Genomic DNA, 24,275 nt, shown 5'->3' with positions numbered 1-24,275 from the left:
AGCTCGGAGTGCTGCTGCTGGTGGCCTAAGAGACGGCATTTTCTGGGGCAGCCCCTAAGTTGTGGAACTCCCTCCCCACAGGGGTGTGCCTGACACCTTCACTATATAGTCTTCATCTTATGCTGAAGATGCACCTTTTTATCCTGGCCTTTGACACTTGAGATGTTTCTAGGATCCATCCTACTCTTGTGATGGTAATTTGTTCTCAACTGTTTTTAATCTTAGGATGAAGGGCAGATTAATAATATTGAGTGGGTTTTTTTGAGATATTGATAGATGGGTGCACCTTAATAATTGAATAAACAATATCTACCACTTCACACCATGTTTAATAGTTTCTTTTTATTTCCTCTGACCAAAATAGCTTTAAAAAGTCAACAAGCATGCCCCCATTTAAGCTCGCTGATTAAAGTTTGCCCTGACGGGTAAATCAACTTTAGGTCACTAACCTATCGAGTTAAAAGCTGGCAGACCTGCTTTCCAGGGTTTGTAACCCTATGTAAACAGCACTCCTCTGTATCCAAGTTTCACATGACCTCTATGTTGTAGGTAGTTCTTCGCCAGCCAGATAAAAGAGGCTGTGCTCTATACATGCCCATACACCCTTGTTCCCATTATCTATGCATGAACATAGAGGCGCATGTGATGGCACACACCTGCTCAAAAATCAGTTCAATAATTAGACTGAGCAAGAGGGGCATGCCTGTGTCTGTGATGCTCTGTCTGCTATGCGGGCAATAAGCGTCTGTTCTCACCCTACGTTCTGTTAATGAGATAGAGACAGGTAAGCATCACACATCTCAATTTCCTTGCCTTCAGCAACATCAAGGAAACAGTGACAAGCTATTAATGGGAGGTGATGGGCCCAGTGCTAATTAGTGCTTCTTTCTCTCTTTTTCCTCCCACCAACTTTCACTAACCCTATACACTCTCTGAGTCTTTCCCTTAAGCTTGTCGGCCTTTGTTTCTCATTAGTTCATATAAGCCAGATAAGCAGAGATATTTTCTGGATGTCTGAACTGGGTCTTGCAGTGAAATCCTGTGTGTGCCTACACGTTTCCTATGGGAAGTGAGCCCTGTTGAGTTCAATTGGACTTAATGCCTAGGTAAGCATGTATGGCAACTTTTTCCAGCCTAGTGCTCTCTGGAGGTTGTTGGGCTACAAAGTCCCAGTATCTCTGACCATTAGCCAAGCTGGGTGAGGGTAATGCAAGTTGAACTCCAAAACAACTGGAGGGCACCAGGTGTGGGGAAGGTTGGTGAATAGGATTGCAGCTTCAATCTCTCTTAAGGACTGGCTTGTTGGACCAGCCCAAACCACACTGCTTCCAGAAGTCGCCAAGTGGATGCCTTTTGGGAAGCTTATAAGCTGGAAATCTCCAATTGTCTGTCCCCAGCATTTGGTATTCAAAGATATAATGCCTCTGAACATGGAGGCTTTTAACTGAATAACCATTGATAGAACTTTCCTCTGTGCATATATTTACATTTTCAAAAGCAAACCCGTGGTTTTTGTCATTTGTGAGCGAGTTCCATAGGTTTACTTGCATCCAGTTCTGGGGCTGCATTTTTAGGAGGATCTAGACAAGTTGGAATGGGTTCAGAGGAGGCCAATGAAGATTGTCAGGTGTATGGAAAAGAAGTCACTTGAGGAAAGGTTGAAGGAACATAGGAAGCTGCCCTATACCAAGTCAGACCATTGGTCCATCTAGCTCAATATTGCCTACACTGACTGGCAGCAGCTCTCCAGTGTTTCAGGTAGGGTTATTGCCAAGCCCTACGTAGAAATGATGGGTATTGAATCAGGGATCTTCTGCATGCAAGACAGATGCCAAACCACTGAGCTATGGCTCTTCTCCAACTGGATATTCTTACTGTGGAGAAGACTTGGAGGGACAAGTCTTGAAATGCTTGTTCTTCACTTTCATGAAGGATAGGACTAGATCAAATGAGCTTTTGGTACAGGAGGGTGGATTTTGGTGTGAAGAAACATCTTAAGAGCAGTTTGGCAATGGAATCAATTACCTAGAGGGGTGGTGGGGCACTCTCTCCCTGGAGGCCTTCAAGCAGAGTTTGGACAACTTATCTGTTGGGGATGTTATAGCTCTGGATGTCCCGCCTTGATCAAGGGAGCCAATGAGATTGTCTACAAGCAGTGGTGATTGGTACCCATTGGGACTGTAGGGTGGAAGTCAGGGAAACCAATGGTAGGTGGAGCCAGAGCCAAAGACAGGCAGAGTCACCTCCTGACTGGCTGCAATTAAGAAGTGAGGCAGGTAGGGCTGACTTCAGAGCAGACTGAAGTTGGTGGGGCATTTGCCCTTATGGCCCAGCTTCCACTGTCTACAAAGGCCCTTTCCACCTCTGATTCAGTGTCTTGTATGAAGAAGTACTTCCCTACACCAATGATAGGGTACCTTCAGATGTTGTTGGACTCCATCTCTCATCAGCCCTAGCCAGCATGGCCAGGAGTCACGGATGTTGGGAGCTGTAGTCCAACAACATCTGGAGGGCCCCAGGTCTACATTGACTGCAGCTGCCAATCAAGGTTCAGCCCGTGGCATCTTTTGTAGCTTCCTAAGCTTTTAGTAGGAAATAAAACCCCAATGTCCTACTCAAGATTCCATCTTATTTTTTTATGCATAGTTTATTGGTTTTTCTTTTTTTTTCAAGACAAGCATGAGCAATAAAGGGGAGGGGGAAACAGAGCAGCAAAACATGTCAGTTCATAATACCATTAAGAAAATCCTACATATTTTTTAAACAAGAAAGAGAGGGAAAAAAGAGAGGGGGGAAAACAAACAAATAATCAGGGAGAGAATGGTTCAGTCAGGGGACAAGAGGGATGGATTCTGGCAGCGTCCACATGGTGTACCAGTAATGCAAACAGCTCCAAGTAAGAGTCCCATACCTCAGAGTATCTATGTTGTTTGTGCCAGGAAAAGTAGCTCTTTCATATGCTGGAAGGAAAGAAAGGTCCTCAGACCAACAAGCAACTGGAGGAGCTGTTCGATCCTTCCAGTGGTGCAAGGGCAGTTGCTTGGCCACTAATAAAGCATGCATGGACCAGCTACGGTGTCCCTCTGTCAAATTCCAGGGCATCAGGATATAATGAAGTATAGCATGAACATATGGAAATTTCAGGGACATTCCTAGGATCAGGAAATCTGGTAGTCCTTACTCACATTCTGTCTTAGGCAAGGCTGACTTCCAGCAAGAACAAGGCTTTCTCTATTCTGGCTTTGATGCCCTGGTAGTTTCTCTTTCTGTTGGTCCATCTAGCTTAGTATTGTTTACATTGTCTAGCAGTGGTCCTCCAGGGTTTTGGATGTGGGGCATTCTGTAGCCCCACCTGGAGATGGTGGGGGTTGGACCTGGGCCTTCTGCATGCAAAGCAGATGCTATACCACTGAGCTATGGCCCTTCGCAAGGGGATTCTCCATCCTCTTTCCTTCCTAAACCCTACAGCTGTATCCCTTGTTTCATGTCTATTTTGATGTGGCAGTTTTTTTTCTTTTTTCTTTTAATGTGTCAATTATGGCTGTATTTTAAGTTTGTAAACTACTTGTGATATATTTTACAAATTGTGAGATAGGCAGATATATATGGGTTGGATCCAGTGCTAGTCCTACTTGGAGTAGACCCATTAATAGATATAACTAACTTAGGTTTGTTAATTTCTGTGTGTCTGCTCAGAGTGGGACGTAGCTGGAGACAACCTTATATATCTAGCCATATAGCTATAGGTGTACCTAGATATATACACATCTTCAATGTTTTATTTATTGAACAAAATTTATATACCCTGTTTGATTGTAAAAAAAAACCCCGCAACCCTCTAAGTAGTTCACAAAAGACCAAAGAACATAAGAAGAGCCTGCTGGATCAGGCCAATGGCCCATCTAGCCCAGCATCCTGTTCTTGCAGTGGCCAACCAGATAATGGGAATCCCACAAGCAGGACCTGAGCGCAAGAGCACTCTCTCCTTCTGTGGTTTCCAGTAATTGGTATTCAGAAGCATATTCTGTCATTAAAATTACCAATAAAACAGTTTTAAAAATTAATTAAAATTAAAAACATTTTAAACAATTAAAGCAACAAAAAAAACAAAAACAAAAAACCCACTAAAGCACATCAACATCTATGTGTCTGGATAGTCTGATGTCAACAGGCAGGGAGTTCCAAAGAGTAGGTGCTGCCAGACTAAAAGAACAATTTCTACAAGTGTAGAACAAGTATTTCACAGCACCTGTAACAGGGCCAGTTCTGCAGACTGAAGTCTTCAAGCGGGCACATATGGGGTAAGGTGGTCCCACAAGTAAACTGGTACCAAGCTGTTAAGGGCTTTGTGTACCAGTAGCAACACCTTGGACTTGGCCTGGTAATAAATTGGCAACCAGTGCTAATCTTTGAGCACAGGTGTTATGCACTGATAGGGTCTCACTCATTTCCTTAGGGCTTGACTTGCTACCCGGAGGCTTTCACGTTTGCTTGTTGATGTCTATCCAATGTTGCACTTCAGTAATTTTAGACTCTGAACTTAATGGTCTTATGGGCCCCTCTCTTTAACTAGTAATAGGTATTACTTAACTCATTTCAAAATGTGGTAAGCCAGCCCAGCTGCATTTTGGGGCCTTCTGCTCAATGGGGCCCTGGGCATTTGCCCCCAAATCCAGCCATGATGGCACCAGAGTACCTCCCCTTTCACTGAACTATCATCTGCAGAGTTCCTTGTAGGAGAGGAAGTGGCCATGATTAAACCAGTTTAAGAGCAGGAAATACCCTTTTATACTGTGATACGCTTTACAGGGCAACCGTGTTTGCTCTCAGCAGAGGGCATCTCCCTGCAGCAAGCACCTCGGTGTTGATAGCCAGATCCATGCCTTCAGCACCTATGTTCATGCACATGTTGGGGAGCTGTACACCAATGGAACATCCCCATCATGTGCACATGAGCATTTTCAGGATACGCATCCAGCCACAGGAAATGCCAACACACTTATCACGGCAACCACTAACGCTGACTTTGTTAGAGGCTTTGGCGGGCATCTAAAAGAGGTAACCAGTCAGCCAAGATTTTGCATAGTGGCTAATTAATTTTCACGACTGACTGGTGGTTGTCTGGTCCTTCTCTTCTTTGTCATTCTCTCACGCACCTGCACCCTGGTTTTGTGCATGTTTTGGGGGCTGCTTTGCTAGCTCTTGAAATGCAAACAGCTATTTTGTTTGTGTATTTTCAAACGGGGGGGGAGTCAAAGGGGAAGGGATCCCTTGCTTTGGAAGTACATGGAATAGAGCAGGCCAAGCCATGGGTGTGTGGCGGAGTACTTATTCACATTAGCAGAGTTCTTATTAAAACCTGGCATGCAATGGCCAGTGGCTTGCCACAAAACCATACGCCGCTGTGGGAACAAAGCCTTCTGTACCTTGGGCCACAGTTTGTTCTCTCCCTCTTTCCTCTCATGCTGGAGGTTTCCTAGTGCCAGTGAGATATGATAATTCTCATGGAGAGAGAGGATAAAAATGCCTTTGCTCTTTGTGTCTGCTTAATTCAATGCGAATCCCCAGCCCTGGACATCATGAATGGTGGCTTTGTGTTGGCCTTTCCTAAGCTCCAACTGCCAGTCAGTCTCTCTCTCTCTCTCTCTGCTTTCCCACCATTGGATGTCGATTAACAAACTAAATTATTTTCCCTCCCTAATGATGTTTTCCCACTTTGCACATTGGGATGGATGAAACCGATGGGGGGAAAGGAAAGCATTCTTGCAGGGGGATGAACCCAGTTGGAGAGAAGGAGGGTGGGGGTGGGAATTAAAGAGGCACAGTTGTGCTTGTTTGCTTTCTTGCAGTTTCTCGCACTTATGGTGCATGTGCATGGGAGTAAAAGTGTCTAACAGTGAGGGGTTTGTTTTGTTATTTTCGACAGGGGAGCTTCTAGCATTCCTTCTGATTCCAGGGAGCCGCTAAGCCAAAGCATCACTTAGTGAGACCGCACGGGTGTGCGGGCAATTGAAAAGGAGTTTTCAGCCACTTTACTTCCTCTCCTTGGTCTTTGTTTGTGCCTTTGTTTGGTTTTGGTCCTGTCCATGCTAAGCCAAACCAAGGTTAAGGTTGTGGTTAGCGAGCCATGAACACATCTTGGCTACAGCTTGTGGTTAGTGTGGATGAGAGAACTTCGCCATGGGTCCCGGTTTGGACCTTGGGTTGATGGGAGCAAAAAGGTCCAGGGAGGAACAAAGCAGCTGCAAGCTCCTCTCTGGGAGCCTACAAGGTCTCCCTATGCCAAGGTTTGGCAGGTCGCTGTTGTGATGTACTGGTGAGAAGTTCTGGCTTAAATTCCCTCTTAGCCTTAAGTCAAGCTTACTAGACTTGGGCAAATGGCTGTAGCTCAGTGGTAGAGCATCTGCTTTGCATGCAGAAGGTCCCAGACTGAATCCCTGACGTCTTCAGGTAGGGCTGGGAAAGTCCCCTGCCTGAACCCCTGTCATTGCAGATAATACTGAGCTAGATAGGCCAGTGGTCCGACTCAGTATACGGCACTTACCTATGTTCATAGATGGCCTTACACAAGCCAACATTTTCTCATCTTCACCCCCCTCTACAGTTTGGGGATAATGCCACCCTGCAGGGCTGTTGTGAAGGGAATTCACAATAGCCAAAGCTTCACTTCATAGTGTAGTTAGTTTGGTTTATTTTATGCATGCAAAACTTCACACATCCAAAAGAAGCCCCAAAGCGATTTGCAAGGACAGTTATGCACACAATGTTATTTAAAACTGGAGTGGGGAACCTTTTTTGCTTTTAAGCTGGAGGGCTACATTTCTGGGGCTCACATGCCAGTGGTGGGCAGGGCCAAAAGGCAAAAGTGGGTGGAGCAATGAATTTAAATTTTAACCGAGCTTTGTGGCTGACTGTGAATTTCAACCTGGGTCCCACCAATCTTTGTCCTACACCTCCCTACGACACTACATTGGCTCTCGATGCTTGTAGCTTTGCATGTTTTTAGATGTTTGATTGCGTTAAGTGTTTGTTTTTAACTTTTGAATCTGTTTAACTTTATTTTTAGTTGTATTGTTTTATTTTGATGCTTTTGCTGCTCTGGGCTCCTTTGGGAGGAAGAGTCGGGATATAAATTTAATAAATAAATAAAATAAATTACAAATGGTTTGCCTGTGTGATCTGATGCCATGATGCTGTAAGTCTCCCTGTCTGCACTAATAGGTGACTCTGGTCTGGAAGAGGAGAGTGGAGCGATTCACAGCACCATGACGCTAAAGCATGTTGAGTTGTTGTTATTGTTATTATTATTAATTAATTACTTAAATTTGTATCCTGCCCTTCTTCCCAGAAGGAGCCCAGGGTGGCAAACAAGGCACAACATCCTAAAAACACCTTAAAACATCTTTTTTTAAAAAAACTTTAAAAGCATCTTAAAAAGTAATTCCAAAACAGACAGTCTGGGATAAGGTCTTTGGTAGTTACTGGTACATGCTGTGCCCTGGGTGGGGCCTGAGATAGTATACCTGAAGCTCTACAGACCTTTGAAATAAAACATCATAATAATTAGTTATTCATCATTATTGCTATCAGTGCACACTGAAGCGAGAACTGGTCGTATGCAACTTTGGTTCCATCTGCACTATATATTCAAAGCAGTATTATTCCACTTTGAACAGTCATGGCTTCCCCCAAAGAATCCTGGGAACTGTAGTTTGTTAAGGCTACCAAGAGTTGTTAAGAGAAAACCCTATTCCCCTCACAGAGCTACATTTCCCAGGGATCCCTGGGAAGAGGGATTGACTGTTAAACCCCTCTGAGAACTGTAGCTCTGTGAGGGAAATAGGGGTCTCCTAACAACTCTCAGCACCCTCCACAAACTACAGATTCTTTGGGGAAAGCCATGGCTGTTTAAAGGAGTAAATGTATGATTCAGATGGGCCCACACAGACAAACAGATATGAATAGTCAAAGCACTATGTTAAGCATCATCCAGTACATTATCCCAGCATGCAGGACATGGAGCAATGGGCTCAGGTTACAGGAAGCCAGATTTCATCTGAACATCAGGAAAAACTTCCTAACGGTTAAAATGTTATGGCAATAGAACCAATTACCTAGGGAGATGGTGGGCTCTCCAACACTGGAGGAATTCAAGAGGCAGCTGGACAGCGACCTGTTGGGTATGCTTTAAGTTTGATTCCTGCATTGAGCAGGGGATTGGACTTGATGGCCTTATGGGACCCCTTCCAGCTCTACTATTCTATGATTGTGCAGATTGTGGTGGTAGGCTAGAATGTATTAAGGGACATGCTAGATTGTATCAGTTCAGGCTGCAGGCATGTGGGTGGTCTATTTTTTGTAATGCTTCCTTATAGAAAAAGCATCCTGGCATTTAATAAACTAGATGGTGCACTAGAATGTGTGCTAGTGTAGTCCTCTCCCTAACCTACTAGCTAACAATGTGCAAGGAGGTGTGTGAGTGTGGGTAATACTCCTAACTGTAGTCTGAAATGGCACCATTTAGGATCCTACTTCTTCATGTTGCTTAATGCATAGATGAGCTCCTAGAGCCTGTCTCTACAATCAACAGAATGCAATAGTAAAACTCTTTTTTGGAGCGGGAGCTGTAGTACTTCAGAGTGCAACTTAAATATCTTCCTCAACCCCTCCCCCAATTGCTAACTGGAAAATACAATACAATACTTCATTAGGGAGAAAGGTTAGATAGAATATAGTCATTTTCTGCAAATATGGGGAGTTCTTTCTTTTTTTGGGGGGTGAGCAATCAAGTATGCAATGTTTCCGCCTCCAAACATACACCTGCAGCTTAAAGTGATATTGTTTAGGAATGGCTCTACCACTTGATTGTGTTGCATGTGTTTAAACAGAGGCCTCAAATTCCTTCTTTAAGGCCTGTGTATATCACCCGAAAACTAAATTCTCTTTTGCGTCCATTTGTCTGTGAATGGCATGCAGTAATTACTTGACATCCATCCAGACGTGTGGGAGCCTTTCTCTAATTGAGATGAATTTTTTTCTTCCTTAATCAGACACGACTGAAAGTTCATGGCTTTGGGATGCAGCAACGCAAAGCGAGGAGATGGCTCTCTTTCTCTCGGCTTGCAGAGGTGAGTCAATAGACTTGTATACTGAAGGCAGAAGGCTGGCTGGGTTATGTTGTTAATGTTGATGGTCTGTGCTTGGGAAGCATCTCCCCCAGTAAACCAGCTCTTGTTATTGGATGCTCTGGCTGCTCCAGTTGTAAACTGTAAACAGGGAATGGGGGATTCAGTTCACATTTAAAGCTGAATCCATCAAATTCACACATTCTGAAAGAGAACCGGAACATAGCCATCCTTCAAAATTCGCTCTTTAAGATGCAGTTCTCCAACCAAACAATGTTTACAAAAATGCATGCTGTAGGAGAAAGTGTGCATAAAAATGAACATATGAGTGAAAATGACATACAAACACGCATTATATTAAGAGAAATGGCTTGCAGTAATGGGCACATTAGTCAAAACTGCATGCCAAAATGTGTGTTTTATAGGAGAGATTCACACTAAAATGCCTAAGAATTTTCATGAGGATTTTTTTTTTAAAAAAAATTGAAAATTGCTGCCATAATGTGCAGCACCGAGTTTAAGAATGGAAAAAAGGGAGAGAAACAGAGAACCGAAACTGACAGATCCTTCCATCCCTAAAGGTAAAACACACAAGACAACAAGATGTTACTTTAAATATAGTGGGAAGAGAGTCAGGGTGCGTAGTGGTTAGAGTGTAGGATGGTTGGGGGAGACCCAGGTTAAAGGTCACATCAACACCGTATACTTAAAGCACATGAATCCTGGGAACTGTACTTGGTTAAGGGCAGTTGGGAATTGTAGTTTTTTGAAGAGTAAACTACAGTTCCCAGGATTCTTTGGGGAAGCCATGTGCTTTTATTGCAGATAAAATGTAAATGTGTGGATGTGACTCAGATCAGGAATTCTCTTTCAGGCTAACCCACCTTACAGGGTGGTGATTGTTAGGATAAATGAAGGGATCATGTACAAGCTAGGATATAAGTAATAAATACAATATTAATAAAGGGGGGAAAGCAAGATGGGAGAATATATATTCCTGCTTTCTCATGAATGGGAGCACAGAGCTAAAGAGTGCATGGATATGCAGGGCATTAACATGAGCAGGGAAAAAGTGAGGTGAAAGAAAAATGTGCATTTGACACTGTCTTATTCTGAGACTGCGTGCACACAATACATTTAAAGCACATGGCTTCCCCAAAGAATCCTGGGGACTGTAGTTTATTAAGGATTCTGGGAACTGTGGCTCTGTGAGGGGTAAATGAAAGTTCCCAGGGTTCTTTGGGAGAAGCTATGTGCTTTAACTGTGCTTTAAATGCATGGTGTGCACATAGCCTAGCCTAGTTCTGCTTTCCTACCTGGCATTCTCTTAGGGAAGATGTTAGGAGCTGAACATGGGACCTTCCACATGCCAAGTGTGTGTGTGGCACCAAAATGTGTAAAACTAAGTGAATATTTTACTGGTTTTGTCCTAGAAACCTTGTGTGTGGTTGGGAAAGCAGGACGCTGGTGACATCCCATTCTGGTGATTCTATTCTGAATTTAGAGGGCCCTAATAGACAAAGCAAATTTCCCACCAAAATGGGTTTACAGGAAATTTCCCACCAAAATGGGTTTACATGTAACCCAACACACTTAATCTGGTGTGGAAGTTTGCAGGGGGTCTTGGGGAGCAATAGCAGATAGGAGAATATAATAATAATAATAATAAAATAAAATTTTATTTGTTAGTCGCCTATCTGTCCGACTTAACGGACACTCTAGGCGACTTACAACAACAACTAAAATACAATATACAATTCATCCAATATCAAAACATCTAAACACAACAAAAAAAGCTAATCCACCCCAAGGTTCTTGTAGGCCTGCCTGAATAGCCAGGTCTTTAAGGCTCTGCGAAAGCTCATCAGGGAGGAAGCATGTCGAAGATCATAAGGGAGAGGATTCCAGAGGGTGGGGGCCACAACCGAGAACGCCCTCTCCCGGGTCCGCACCAGCCTAGCTGTTTTGACTGGTGGGACCAAGAGGAGGTCCAGTGTGGCTGATCTTGTAAGGCAGCCTAATTGATGATACTGGAGGCGGTCCTTCAGATAAACTGGGCCAAAACCGTATAGGGTTTTAAAGGTCAGCACCAACACCCTGAATTGGGCCCGGTAAACCACTGGTAACCAGTGTAGATCTACTAGCACCGGGGTAATGTGATCTCGGCGACGGCTATGCTTAATCAAGCGTGCTGCCGCATTCTGTACCAGCTGCAGTTTCCGGACCATTTTCAAGGGTAACCCCACATAGAGCGCATTACAGTAGTCTAAGCGAGAGGAGACCAGGGCATGTATCACTCGAGGGAGCAGATGCACAGGAAGGTAGGGTTGCAGCCTCTGTATCAGATGAAGTTGATACCAAGCTGCCCGGCTCACTGCCGAAACCTGAGCCTCCATGGACAGCTGGGAGTCAAGGATGACCCCTAGGCTGCGGACCTGATCTTTCAGGGGTAATCTTACCCCATTAAGGACCAAGTCGATGTCTCCCAGCCTTCTCTTGTCACCCACGAGCAATACCTCGGTCTTATCGGGGTTTAGCCTCAGCCTGTTCTCGCCCATCCATCCACTTACGGACTCCAGGCACTTGGACATGGTTTTCACAGCCAACTCTGGTGAGGACTTAAACGAGAGATAGAGCTGAGTGTCATCCGCATATTGGTGACACTGCAGCCCAAAACTCCTGATGATCTCTCCCAGCGGCTTCACATAGATGTTAAATAGCATGGGGGAGAGGATAGAACCCTGTGGCACCCCACAATTAAGGAGCCAAGGGTCTGAAACCTCATCCCCCAATGCCACCCGCTGACACCTGCCTGAGAGATAGGAACGGAACCACTGCAAAACAGTGCCCCCCATTCCCAATTCCTCTAGGCGATTCAACAGGATACCTCAGTAGCTTCTCCCTCTGCAATGTATTGAAGCTGTTGCTTCTTGGAAGCCAGTTAATACAACTGGCAGAATTCAGCTGGTCTTGGAGTGGACCACTTCAGGTTGTACCACAGCTCAGAGGTAGAGCATGTGGAACATAGGAATGTAGGAAGCTGCCTTATATTGAGTCAGACCAACAGTCCATCTAGCTCAGTATTGTCTACATTGACTGGCAGCAGGCAGGGTTCTCTCCCGGCCCTTCCTGGAGATGCCGGGAATTGACCTGCAAGGCAGGTGCACTGCTACTGAGCTATGGCCCTTCTCCACATTTAGATTATTTTTTTTCTTACACCCCACCATTCTTTGTCATGGAACCCAAGGTGGCATGCATGTGGTTCCCAGGCAGACATCAATCCACTCACTTACCTCCCAGCCCTACTTAGAGGTAGTGGGTTCTCTCCCATCCCTTACCTGGAGATGCTGGGAACTGAACCTGGGACCTTCTGCATGCATAGCAGATGCTCTACCGCTGAGCTCTGTACCTTCCTCATGTCGAAAGGTCTTGGGGTCCTGTCTCTGGTTGAAAGACTACCAGATAGCACAGCTCTGCTTGAGACCTTGGAGAGTGTAAGCTAGCTGGAGCAGATCAATGGTGGGGAACTTTTTTCAGCCTGAGGGCAGCTTTCTTTTCTGGGCAACCTTCTGGAGGCCACATGCCAGTGGTGGGCAGGGACAGAGGCAAGAGCAGGTAGAGCAATGAATACGAATTGTACCTTTTTGCACAGCAGGCTAGTTTCTACATGTCCTTGCATATCCCCTCTGTCCTCCACTCAGGCAAGTAAGAGGCATGATCAGAGTTCAAGGGTCCATTCCAGCCATGTGAAAACAGTCAAGGGGGGTCCAAAGCAAGGCTGTTGAGGGGTATGGCCTGGAGAAGAATCCCAAGGGTCCAGTAGAGAGACCTGCAGAGCTATATTTGGCTCCCAAGCCTGAGGGTTCCCCATTCCTGAGGTAGCTAATATTTGGCTAGTCTAAAGCAGTTTCATATACTCGCACATGTTGGAGGCAGAGTGAAGGAGAACAACATTCTGATCTACCAAGACCATTATTTACTTATCTCTACCCCCATTTCCCAGGGAAAACCCTCAAGATATGGGTTAGGCTGGGATGATAAATGATATAATCTCAGCATGCTTGCCAGGGCATCCATAAACTGGGTTACTGTGGTGTCCCCTTTCCCTCCAAAAAGCTAACTTCTACTGGTTTAACTGCTACTCCCCATCATATCAACAATGCAGTAGGAAATGGTCCCATGATCCAGCAAGATCAAGTGAGTGTGTGTGGGGGGGAGGTATTTGAATCATATTGAATTCAGAAAGGTAGCAAAGGTTAATTCACACCCAATTAGTGAGTTGCAAATGGCTAGGAACGAAGTACCAATTATCCTGGTAGCAGATGTGTTCACGCTTCAACTCATAGGTGGTGGCAGACTTGCTGCCTCAGGGGTGTGACCAAGTGCCTTCTTTATTCAAGGGTGAGCAAGGTGTATGTCCTGTTTGGCCATGTTGGGTATTCAGGCAAAAGTGAAGGGGAACTGACCCTGAACAAAGAGTGTGTGAGTGGCAGGCAGCAGAGAGCAGACTTTGAGGCCACCAGTCAGAATTGGGTACTTCAGGACCTGGGAGAGCTCCCATGGTTAAACTGAGGTTGTTCTGGCAGATTCCAAACCTACATTTACAAGCTGGCTTGCTGCCAGAATTATATATATCTATATCAGTAACAGAGAGCCAGTGTGGTGTAGTGGTTAAGGTGTTGGACTACGACCTGGGAGGCCAGGGTTCGAATCCCCACATAGCCATGAAGCTCACTGGGTGACCTTGGGCCAGTCACTGCCTCTCAGCCTCATGAAAACCCTGTTAATAGGGTCGCCATAAGTCGGAATCGACTTGAAGGCAGTACATTTACATTTTTTTTACATATCAGTAACATTTTTATCAAATAGGGCTCCCTGTTATGTTACTTCTATGAGGTTGTGGTTTAGATATTCCCAGAGAGTGGAGGGGAAATGGCCCCACATATCTGCCCTAGTATAAGAAATTCTGGCCCCTTCAGCTTTTCTTGTGCATTAAGGCCTTGAATGCTGAGCATCTGTGAGTACAGTGTAGGAGTATACAGTGATCTATCAGTTCACAGGGATTATCTGTGTTTTTGTCTTCCTCTGTGTAACCATGGCATTATGCCCGTGTACCGTACTCTGTGAGTAATGACGCTGTGCCTTATTGTCTCCCGCACAGAGGCTGTGCAACATTCTGCTGCCTAGATAAGAAACTTCCAATTTGGCACGAGCAGTAAACAGCAATGGAGATGGAGGGCCCCTGTATGTGTCTCTGGTTTTAATCCCCCCTGTCTTACTTCTTCCTCCTTAGGCCAACTCTCCCCTCCCTCAAAGCCCATCGGTGCCATGTGGTGCCCTCAGAGAACAAGGTGGCGGTGGCAGTGTGCGTGTGTGAAGGGGAGAGAAAGAAGGGAAGCTCCTCCCTGGGACGACCCTCTCAACTACTCCAGGCCACCCTGTCGCAGCTTATAGGGTTCTCGATGCCAGGAAGCCATTTTGATGGAGTCAAATGCCGTTTTGTAAGATGGCCGCGTTGACATGAGGTAGGTTGCACAGCTGCTGAATCGTTACCATGCCCCTGAAGCCCGCCCTCTCCTCCCTTTTGATCTCGCTAATTAATTAACCCATGAAAGCAGAACAATAGACCAAGCTGGCACATCCCTGTTTCCGTCTGTGCCACCTCCTTCCTCAGGCAGGGAAACCCATGCCCTCCCGCATGGCTAATTGAACTAGCGGATTTTCCCGTTTGCTCTTCCTTTTTGTGCTTCCGTAGTTTGTCAGTCTGTTGTCCATCCTGTTAGCCAAATTGGAGGGTAAAGAGGGCGGGAAGAAATTGGTGGGGTAGGATGGAATGGGGAAGAGAGGGATGCTTTTATTTGCTTGCTTGCATATAAAAAAATTCTTAATGATATTTAAATGGAGAGGGGGTCAGAGGGAGTGACACATGCACCACATATAAAATCCGTCTGGGAAATGGCACGCAGACCTTGCAGTATGTGACAGGTTGAGCTAGTCTTGTTTTGCTATTGCAATAGCAAATGGAAATATGTACATATGTGTGTGTGTGTGTGTGTATATATATATATATATATATAAATATATATTTCCATAAATACATATATATATACACACACATATATATACATACATATATATAGTGTGTGCCTGTGTGTACATATATATATATATATATATACATACATGTACACATATACACAGCCTCTGTATATTAAATTATCGATTTAATATATGTTATCGTATTCAAAAATATTTGTGCGTAATTTGACATAATACAACAGGTACAAATCCACCTGTTCCTTTGTTTTGACTCTTATGATTGCTCTGCCTATTAATATTTTATTTATTTATCTGTCATCTCCATCCCACCTCCCTCCCTATGAAAGACAAAAGGAAGCAGGCTTTTCGCGCAAACTTAGAATATCATCATCGAAACAATACAGAATCAAGCTGGTCCTGAAGGTTATTACTGGAACATTAACTGAAATCACACCTGTTGTCATCTCTCTCTGTCTACACAAACACACACATGTATATGCATCACTGTTAAAAGGCATAGTATAAATTTCTTCTCAAGAGGATCAGCTTGGACAGTCACTTGAAGCTGAAGGGTAATCATGTTGTTTGCTCTTAGCTATGCTTTTCCTTAGCAACTCTGGAAAAGAGACAGCAGAGGAATCCCACTCCTGTTCCAAATGTATTCCCTAAAAAGCACTAACTGGAATGCATGTTAGTCATCTAATGTGGGGGAATCATGGTGTTAAGGTCACTGCTCTGCTTCCTCCCTTGATGCTGTATTTCTATACATGCCTACTCAGAGAAATTAGTCCCACTGAGTTCAATAGGCCTTATTCCCAGGAAAGTAGGCATAGAGTTGCAGCCTCACAAGTGCTTTTATGGACTTAACATGTGTGTAGGGGGAGAGATCCAATCTTAGTCCTATCCTTATTTAAAAGCAATTTTAATTTTTCTTTTCTGCAGAAATATTTTTCTTTTAGCAGCAAACCAGAGAAACTGTTCTGGGCACACCATACACCCACAATTGATTCTATTGGCTGCAGTAGAATGCATCTTTCACACCTAATTTCAGCAGAGGACCCCGTGGGCACCATGGTCCTTTTGAACATATGCTAAAGATTATCCCTTCACACCTTGCTGAGAATCTTTCCACCTCTGCAGAAATCCCTTTTGGATGCCCACCGATCCCTAACAGAGGTCTTGAAGCGATGCCTCTGTTTTGGGACATAGTGGTATTCAATGGTAGTCCTACGCAGAGTTAACCCATTGAAGTTAAAGGGCATGACTAATTTAGGGTCATTAATTTCAGTGGGCCTGCTCTGAGCAGGATTCAGGTGAATACATTTCGTTATGCCTCATGGAGAGAAGCTGGGCTGTGTAGGCTTAACAGATATACTAGAAGGAGAAGCAAATAAAGATGCACCCCTGGGTTTCTGTCCAAGGTCGCTCTCCCCAAACCGCAATAACTAGGGTTTCAAATTCTGCTGCTTTCATCATTTTGTTTCTTTAAAAAAATCATTTAAACATGGCTCTGACAGTCTTCACTAGAGTTGACAGCAGTGGGAGCTGGTAATTGGCAACAGTGGCTTCCTGAATTTCATTTTGTTCTTATATGGCCCTTTACCAATTCATCTGTGTTTGTGATGATGGACACCAGCACTACATACATCACATCTGTCTGTCTGTCTTGCATTCCCTTCCTTGTCTGTCTTATTTTCTATCCATCTTTCTTCTTCTTCTGTTTCTTGAGCTGTGCTGTGGACTGAAAAAAACCAAGTTATCAGTGTCATTAGACGGCGGGAGGAGAGAGATGGGAATTTGTTTGGCTGGTATAAAAGTGCCAATGGGGGAGGCTTTGGGTCAGAAGCCAGAAGTGACCAGATGGTGTTTCAGCTTTCCCAAATCCTTCTCTCAAGGTTCCTCTCCTCCTGCAAGTGGTTAGACTTCTCAGTGCAACCAGTGATCCTGCCTAATCGCTCTTGGATTGGATAAAAATATAACCTTTCAGGCAGAAACTAATGCAATCTCCACGATGTGAATATGAGGGCTCTGATCTCTAGGCTGTAGAAGGATTGTGTATACAAATTCAACATGTAAAATTCAGTGTAATTCCCCTCTCTCACCACACAATTGAAATAAAAGGGGTGTGTGTGTGTGTTATGTGTCTTCAAGTTGATTACAACTTATGGTGACTCTATGAATTGGTGACCTCCTATAGCATTTGTTATAAACCACTCTGTTCAGATCTTGTAAGTTCAGGTCTGTGGCTTCCTCTGTGGAATCAATTCATCTCGTTTGGTCTTCCTTTCCCCCCTCTACTCCCTTCTGTTTTTCTCAACATTATTGTCTTTTCTAGTGAATCATGTCTTCTCATTATGTATCCAAAGTAGGATAACCTCAGTTTCATCATTTGAGCTTCTAGTGATAGTTCTGGTTTAATTTGTTGTAACACCCAATTATTTGTCTTATTCACGGTCCATGGTGTCTGCAAAGCTCTCTTCCAACACCACATTTCAAATGAGTTGATTTTTCTCTTATCCACCTTTTTCACTGTCCAACTTTCACATCCATACATAGAGATCGGGAATACCATGGTCTGAATGATCCTGACTTTGGTGTTCAGTGATACATCTTTGCATTTGAGGACCTTTCCTAGTTGTCCCATAGCTACCCTCCCCAGACCTAGCCTTCTTCTGATTTCTTCACAATTGTCTCCATTTTGGTTAATGACTGTGCCAAGATATTGATAGGAAAATGTTTTTGGAATTTTGTGAAAGAGAAATTGGGATTTCCAGAGAGATAACTGTGTTAGGTTGTTGCAGCAGAAATGATGAAGGTGGCACTTTAAAGATGAACATGTTTATTATGATGTAAGCTTTACTGTACGAGAGTCCACTTCACCAGATGCATGAAATATTATGCAAAGTTGGCAGTGACACACACAGACGTAAAAGTGGAAGGAGGGAGAGTAAGGGAAGGGTTGAAGCTTGATGGTAGAGTGCCTGCCTTGCATGCAGAATGTCCCAAGATCAATCCCTGGCATCTCTAAAAAGAGCTGGAAGAGACTTCTGCCTGAAACCCTGGAGAGCCACTGCCAGTCAGTGTAGACAGTACTGGGCTAGATGGACCAATTGATCTGACTCGGTACAAGGGAGCTACAATATTTCCATGTAAGCAGTGAGGTGATAGGAAACAAAACAAAATAAGAATGTGATAGAGTTTGCATGTGTACGCTGAGGGACTTGAGTTTCTCTGTGTAAAGCCTGTCCTGAATCCACAGCTACAAATCAAAATCCAGCACTTTATTTCCTACTCTTTTCCTTTGTTTTTGCCTTTGCCAATCCGAGCCTCTCTTTTCTGCACATATCAGTTTCAGTTCTGGAGGGTGGTGGAGCTGGTGTCACTATTGCTTTAAGGCTGTGATCCTAAATACATTTCCCTGGGAGAAACTCCCGTTGAACTCAGCAGGATTTCGTTCTGAGTAGGCATGTACAGGATTGCACAGTATGACCTGGGAAATTCCTGGTTTGTATCTTGACCTCAGCCTTGAACTCTCTGGAAGGCTTTGGGCAGGCCGCAATCTTCAGTAGGTTTTAAAATTTTTTGTTGCACACTACCTCAATCATCTTTGCAACAGTCATGCAAGGTAGGCCAGTATTATCACCACATTTGTGTATGTGTGCGTGCACACTCTGAGTGAATAGTGACTCCCTAGAGCCACCTAATGAATTTTGTGGCTGGGTTGACCTTTTGAATTGGTGGAGCTTGCGCTGTTAGTCGCTATGCTCTTCCAAGCTCTGTGGATTAAAAAAAAGATACAGGAATTCTTTCTCTGTAATTGCTCATAAGTGCAAGGTGTGCACTGAGTATGTATGTTACGTTTAAACAACAACAACAAAAAACACAAGAAGGGCATTTGGTGCTGTAGTATCTGAAGTAAAATTCATTCGTGCGTATGTGTGTGTTTTAAAATAACACAATCCATGTATATGGTGCTTTACACGGCAGCATAAGCAAAAGATAGGACCCTTTCCCAAGGAACTGACACTCTAAAATCCCAGGTGCTTGTTGGGGCTGATGAGAGTTGTAGTCCAACATATCTGCAGGGCATCAGGTTTGTGAAGGCTGTTTTAAAATACAGAGAACTAGACCAGGAAGGCAAGGGCAACATAGGATGAATGGGAAGTATATATTATTATTATTAGTACTACTACTACTACTACTCCTAGTAGTAGTAGTATCCTACCCTTCTTCCCAAAGGGAGCCCAGATGTCAAACAACAAGTGATAAACACTAAAAGCATATTTTTAAAAACGCTAAAAATGAAAAACCTTAAAAACACATAATATAGATGCAGACTGAGATAAGGTATCTACTTCAAAAGGCTTATTGAAACAGGAAGGTCTGTTTGACTGTCCTGTATATCATGAGCCTCTGTATCAATTTGAACATAGTCTGTTAAAACCAAGATATGATGTGAGAAGGGGGTAGGACTTTAAAATAAGGACATCCGACTACCCTACGTCAGAGCTAGGCACAGGGGAGAAACCTGATTCAGTTCACATTTAAAGGTGAACCTGCCTAATATGCAAGCTCTGAAATAATATGTGAACACAGCTTTCCTTCAAAATTCGCACTTCTCTGAATTTTGTGATGCAGTTCTCTAGCCAAGAAAAGTGTACAAACGTGCATATATTTGGGGGAAATTGCTTGCAGAAAATGTGTATGTTAAACTTAGTCAAAACTGCATATAAAAATGTGAATATTAGGATAAATCCATGCTAAACACACTAATAATAAAAATATTGCAAATTGCTGCAGAAATGTGGAGCACTGAATTTAAGATAGGGAAAAATGAGCGATGGAGAGAACCGAAATTGACAGATTTGTCCATCCTTGGGTCAGGGTTTACCATGGCTTTGTCTGCCTGGATAAGAGGTGAAAGTGAACCAAATTGGACAATATTCTGCTCTGGCGCAGGGAGGTGGGAGCACGAGTTTGGCTCCCTGCCAACTACAGCTTTCTCAGCCTTTTGTTGTCTGATGTTTTGAGCGCATGCCTGGCAATCTATTATTTAGGATTTAGCTTACAGGGGTTTTGTTGGTGTGTGTGTGTGTGTTTCCTTGTTTGTTTGTTTGTTTTTTAATAGGAAGAAGGTTTTCACTATGAAATTGAGCCGACATGGATTTTTGGGGGGTGTTTCCCGGTGCATGCCTAGGGACGCATGCTGTGGCTGTCCATGCATATGACAAGGGAAAAATGAGAGGTCCAAGCATGAAAGATTAGGCATGCATCTAAGGACCTACATGGGAGAGGTGCCAAGAAGCAAATGAGTAAAGGTCGAACATGTGCATCTTCCTCTAGAATTTGCTGGACAGCCAGATCTGTTGTGACTGATTTTTGCTCTGTTGTCCTCCTCTCTATGTAGGTTCTAGCTTGCACAGCCAGCCAGTGGAAGGCTTGCAGTCTAATCTGGTATAATAAGGCAGCTGCCTATGCTCCCCTTGCAATTGGCATGGGAGAAAAAGGGAAAACTAGAGGAAGGGGTTACTGCAGCTCAGAGCTGCACTAGTAACCACCTCTTTTGAGCGAACTGATAATGATTAAGGAAGCTGGATTTTGTCTAGCCCAGTGGGGGGAAACTATACCCCAGATGACTTTGGGCTACAGCTTGCATCATCCCTGATCATTGGCCATGTTGGCTGGAGAGACCTCATTTTGTTGGGTTTTTCCCAAAAAAGATTGTTTGGTTGAAAAAGGTAACTAAAACAAACTATATAATATCACAATATCAGGTTTTGAAATGCATAAATTAAAACATCACAGTTATGGCTGAGATGCAGCCTTTTATTGCATTTCAAAGGGTGAGACCTAATATAAGCATCGAACTGTTCTGCTATATTGCACAATTCTTTGATCAATGGCCATTCTTTTTAGATGTTTCATTGCTTTGTATGTTTGCCACCCTGGCTTCCTTTGGGAAGAGGGATGGGATATAAATTTAGTAATGTGATCCTCCATGGCACAGAGTGGTAAGTGGCGGTAACGCAGCCGAAGCTCTGCTCACGGCCGAGTTTGATTCCAACAGAAGGAGGAAGTCGACTCTCTGGTAAAAGGGGTCGAGGTCCACTCAGCCTTCCATCCATCCGTGGTCGGTAAAATGAGTACCCGGCATATGCTGGGGGGTAAAGAAAGGCCGGGGAAGGAACTGGCAACCCCACCCCATATATACGGTCTGCCTAGTAAATGTTGCAAGACGTCACCCTAAGAGTCGGAAACGACTCGAACTATAAGTGTGGGGACACCTTTACCTTTTTAATGGAGATAATAGTATGAATTAATTAGAATTAGAAAAAAATGGTCATTCTCTCTCTCTCTCACACACACACACACAAAAACATACATACACACATCCTGTTGGATTTATAACTGCGTACCATATTTATATTTTGTAATTTTCTCTGTATCATTTGGTATATGAGGTGATAATTTTTAAAGAAAAGATAATAGAAAATTTTGATGCGTGCAAATTCAGTCAAGTTGTAACGTCATCAAACTGTGGATGATCAACTAATTTTTTTAAAAAAAATTAGGGAACAACACTGTGTGACAGAGTTTGCAGAGCTGGAAGTCAAGACTTTGGTTGATTTGTCTGACCCGTTATGCAATCATCAGAGTCGAATCGTAAAGCTTTTTCAGACAGTATCATTTGAAGCTGTGAATGTGTGTGTGGATGCATTTGGGGTGCCCGAAAGTTCATACATGCAGAGAAAGCATGACTGTACCACTTCAGGCAGCAAGTGTGGACTTGCATATTACAATGCTTTCTGGCATTTAAATACCCCACCCTTTCTGCAAATCTCACAGCTCATGAAAACCAACATGTTTGGGGGGAAGGATTCCCTCTGTTAACCAAAGTCTGGGTTTGAGGTCCACCCTGGCTTGAGAAACCCTCATTCTAATAATCGGAAATGGGATTGCAAGTTTCAGGTGCCAAAAATGAGAAGAATATTTGGTACATTTCTCTTTCAGGACTCTGATTTAAGTTATCCTTGGCCTTTCAGCAGAACTGGGATAGTTTTCCGTCAGGGTAAGGCGAGTGACTGAGGTACAGCCAAGGTTGGCTGTGATGGTGGTGATGACAACAATATTTTAGATATCCTGGCCCCAAGCTTTATAGGGCTTTGCACATCACTGCCAGCACGTTGAACTTGGCCTCGCAGCTAATTAGCAGCCAGTACCAATTTACTGTAAGTCAGGGTGCGGTATGTTTTTCAGTTAGAGGGCCACATTCCCTTCTAAGCAACCTTTCTGGGGCCGCATGCCAGTGGTGGGCAGGGTCTAAGGCAAAAGTGGGCAGAGCAATTAATATAAATATTCTTTTTGTATAGTAAGCTCGTTTTCACACACACACACACACACACACACACACACACACACACACACCCCTCTCCTCTCCTCTCCTCTAGGCAAGCAAGAAGCATTTTCAGTGTTTGGGAACACATTCCAACCAGGCCAAAAACACTACAAGGGGCTGCAAAGCAGAGTCAGTGCGGGGTGTGGCCTGGGCAGAGGGGGTGTGCCTGGACAGGAACTGGGACCTGCAGAGAGTCCCAAAGGCCAGACAGAGAAGCCGGGGGGAGGGGGCTGCATTCAGCCTCCAGGCCTAAAGTTCCCCACCCATGCTGCTAAGTGATACCGAATAACCACATTTGCATCTTGTATTCCTGTGCAGCTTTTCCCTAGCACAGGGTGTAGAGTATTTTGGCAGAAACGTGGACGTTCAGTGGTGGCGAGGAGAGGAAGTTCCCATGTGTGGACAATGACAGCCACGAAAGGACAGATGTGCATGACAGCCAGATTTGTGCTCTCTGGGCTCTCCCCTCTTTTTTCCATTGCTCAAAAGGGATTCAGCCTGCAGTTTTGAAGACTCCCGTTCTGTTGCTGTTGAGGACTGTATTTCTGTCAGAAGCTGAAAGGGGGATCCATGCAGATTTCTAGAAGCGTCAGTAATGATCAATAGCCAAATGCAAAGACGGTGCTGAGCAGTTAAAGGGAAGCCAACGGCTCGAGGGCTGGAAAGCAGGAGGGTCCCGGCAGTGATAATTCCTGGAAGCCAGGGCTGGGGCATGGACTTGAATTGTCTGTATTCCCACCTTAGGGCAAAGTCCAATTGGTGGCCGTGTAACAGGACTGGGTAAAGGTCAGACACTGTATCTGCCTGCCTGACTCATTCTACCTGGAGAGGAGCAGAGGAGGCTGCCTTATACCAGATCAGACTTGTGTTTGTCCATCTAGCATGGTGGTGCTTAAGAATAGCCCTGCTGGATTAGGCCAAAGGCCCATCTAGGCCACCGTCCTCTTCTCACTGTGGCCAACCACATGTCCATGGGAAGCCCTCAGTCAGGACCTGAGTGCAACGTGTGATTCCCAGAAACTGATGTTCAGAGGCATCCTGCCTTTCACAGTGGAGGTAGAACTTAGCCTTTGTGGCTAGTAGCTATTGACGACCTTATTCTACATGAATTTGGCCTTAAGAACATCAATAGCCCTCTGGCGGAGGGCTTTTCACATCACCTCCTGCCTCATCCTTTAACAAATGTTGAGGTGGCAGCGATTGAACATGGGACCTTCTGCATGTTAGGCATGTGCTCTGCCACTGAACTATGGCCCTTCTAGGTTGCCGTATCTTCTCAGCGATGGTCTCTAACTGAGGTAGCTGGAGCTATGCCTGAATACAATGTCCTTGAAGCAGATTTGCTTCCCTCTTGAAACCCCCCCCCCCATTGCTGGAAATATTAACTCAACGTTTGATTTGATTTTTTAGTCTGCGTTTAATTGGTTTTCAGTAGGTTTCTGGTCTAATCTGGCACTGTTTCTATGGCCAGTGTGCCTGGTAATGAAATAATTGTTTAAGCATTGTTTTTGGCAGGGTTTTGAGTATTTAACCTACCTGTAGCTCACATTTAGACAGATGATGAATCACAAATAGTCCCAGGGCACAGTCTGAAGGCACCTGATGCCACCATTCTTGCTGAAGCTAAGCAGCTCTGCGTCTGGTCAGTACCTGGATGGGTGACTATCCATGAAAGGCCATGTAAGCTGCCTTGAGTTCCACGAAGGGAGAAAGAT

General features: G+C 44.3%; 1 long non-coding RNA gene across 1 annotated transcript in view; it reads left to right on the top strand.

Annotated features, from left to right (window-relative positions):
- The first annotated feature begins 8,881 nt into the window (after positions 1–8,881).
- Positions 8,882–24,275, top strand: part of LOC133369775 (uncharacterized) — a 58,015-nt gene continuing 42,621 nt past the window's right edge. The window contains exons 1-2 of the long non-coding RNA XR_009758977.1: positions 8,882–9,128; positions 14,419–14,650. This is a non-coding gene — a long non-coding RNA (uncharacterized LOC133369775). The remainder of the gene's footprint in view (positions 9,129–14,418; positions 14,651–24,275) is intronic.

Source organism: Rhineura floridana, chromosome 14 (assembly GCF_030035675.1).
Source record: "Rhineura floridana isolate rRhiFlo1 chromosome 14, rRhiFlo1.hap2, whole genome shotgun sequence".
Taxonomy (NCBI): Eukaryota; Metazoa; Chordata; class Lepidosauria; order Squamata; family Rhineuridae; genus Rhineura; species Rhineura floridana.
The sequence above is the reverse complement of the archived record's forward strand: the minus strand, read 5'-3'. Positions and strand labels throughout refer to the sequence as shown.